Here is a 2188-nt window from a genome sequence, read left to right as displayed (position 1 = left end):
TTTTTTAGCGTGCGCAGTGAAATAGCTCACGTTTTATACACGCAAACCTTTGATAGATCCGGCCCTAAGTGTCTAAAGCCCAGAATATGCCCACCATGATTAGCTACCATTTAGATACTAACTTTGATCAAAGTTTTTTGAGGTTTCAACAGGGTAGTTCTTTTAGGAGACTAATAAACATTGGAATTACTACAGGCCATTTATTCTTCCAGCTGTTTCCAGAATCTCACCTTCAGTACATTGTCATTTCCTCCCTTTGCAAAAAGTTCTTTAACTACACAAAGGCCTGTTTTCCATGCACCTCCACTCTGAATAAAAGGAACCCAAACCAACCTCTTCTCTCCTTCACTCTGGAGTGTTTGGCTTTCTTCCCAAAAACATTCCCCTAAAGGCCGATTCTAAGAAGTGGGCCCAGGAGGATACTTTGTACAAATTTGCCCAGGAGGGTGGTTCCCAGAACTTTGCCCAGGAGGGTAGTTGCTACAAGTTTGCCCAGGAAGGTAGTTCCTTCAAGTTTGCTGAGGAGGACTGTTCCTAGAAGTTTGACTAGGAAGAGGTTCCTAGAAGTTTGCCCAGGAATGTAGTTCCTAAAGGTTTGCCCAGGAAGGTAGTACGTTGAAGTTTACCCATGAAGGAAGCTCAAGAAGTTTGTACACGAACAAAGTTCCAAGAAGTTCACCTATGAAGGTAGCTCCCAGAAGTTCACCCTGAAAGGTAGTTCTCAGAAGTTTGCCCAAGAGGATAGTTCCTAGAAGTGTGCCAAGGAGGATTGTTCCTAGAGGTTTGCCCATCAATTTAGTCCCTGGAATATTGTCAAGGAAGATAGTTCCTTGATGTTCATCCAGCAGGGTAGTTCCTGGACTTTTGCCCAGGAGGATGGTTCCTAGAAGTTTGCCCATGATGATAGTTTTCAGAGGTCTGTCAAGGAGTGGTAGTTTGTAGAAGTTTGCCCAGGAGGACAGCTCCTAGAAGTGTGCCCAGGAGGATTGTTCCTGGAACTTTGCCCATCAGTGTAGTTCCTAGAATTTTGCCCAGGAAGGTAGTTCATTGATGTTTGCCCAGGAGGGTAGTTCCTAGATGTTTGCAGAGGAAGGTAGTTCCTTGATGTTTGCCCAGGAGAGTAGTTCCGAGATGTTTTCGCAAGAGTATAGTTACTAGAAGTTTGCCTAAGAATGTAGTTCCCAGAAGTCTGCCCATTAAGGTAGTTCCTACAAGTTTGCCCAGGAGGGTAGTTCCTGGAATTTTACCCAGGAAGGTAGTTCCTTAATGTTTGCCCAAAAGGGTAGTTCGTAGATTTTTGCCCAGGAGGATAGTTCCTAGAAGTTTCCCCAGGAGGATAGTTCATAGAAGTTTTTCCATCAGTATAGTTCCTAGAATTTTGCCCAGTAAGGTAGTTCGTTCATGTTTGCCCAGGAGGGTAGTTTCTAGTTGTTTGCCCAGGAAGACAGTACCATGATGTTTGCCCAGGAGAGTAGTTCCTAGATGTTTGGCCAGGAGGATAGTTCCTAGAAGTTTGCCCAAGAAGGCAGTTTTCAGAGGTTTTTCCAGGAGAGCAGTTCCTTGATGTTTGCACATGAAGATAGTTCCTTGATGTTTTCCCTGTGTGGTAATTCTTAGAAGTTTTCCCAGGAAGGTACTTCCAGGAAGTTTGCCCAAGAGGATGGTTCCTAGAAATTTGTCCATGAAGGTAGCTCCTAGAAGTTTGCTCAGGAGGATTGTTTGCCCACAAAACTAGTTCCCAGGTTCCTCCGGCCCTTTAGGATCAGCCCTGCTTTACTTTCCTTAAATCTATCTACTTATCAGCATGCACCTTCCATTATTGTGCTTAGACTGATCACTCCAGGTGCTTCAGTCGTGGGATGCAGCTTTTGGTTGTTTGAGAATGTGGTCGTAACAACAGACTTCGGTTTCCTGCAGCTTCATTTTGGACAGTGCAGTTATCTCAATCTTTGAGATTCCATATCCACTAAACTGGTCATGTTTATTTATGTGTTCTTCGCCTGCCCATTATCAGCAGAGCTGCTGAAGAAGCTGAACTCATGAGGAAGGCCTCAGACTTATGGTATTACCAGCCTGGTAACCTGAAGGAGTCATGCCAACTACAGCTGGTACTGTTCTTCTGGATCACTCCTCTTCCTCAGTCCTTGTAACCTTAGCATTAATATAACAGATCTATACACTCTCACTA

At 44.2% G+C, this 2188-nt stretch overlaps 1 protein-coding gene across 1 annotated transcript in view; it reads left to right on the top strand.

The window, feature by feature from the left end:
• The window catches only part of LOC107080825 (macrophage mannose receptor 1-like), a gene marked incomplete at its 3' end in the record, with an annotated part of 19181 nt that overhangs the window by 11909 nt on the left and 5084 nt on the right, over positions 1-2188 (top strand). The window lies entirely within an intron of this gene.

This window comes from Cyprinodon variegatus, unplaced genomic scaffold (assembly GCF_000732505.1).
Source record: "Cyprinodon variegatus isolate N-32 unplaced genomic scaffold, C_variegatus-1.0 Scaffold2379, whole genome shotgun sequence".
In the NCBI taxonomy this organism is placed as follows: domain Eukaryota; kingdom Metazoa; phylum Chordata; class Actinopteri; order Cyprinodontiformes; family Cyprinodontidae; genus Cyprinodon; species Cyprinodon variegatus.
Note: the sequence above shows the minus strand (reverse complement) of the source record. Positions and strands in the feature narration are given on the sequence as shown.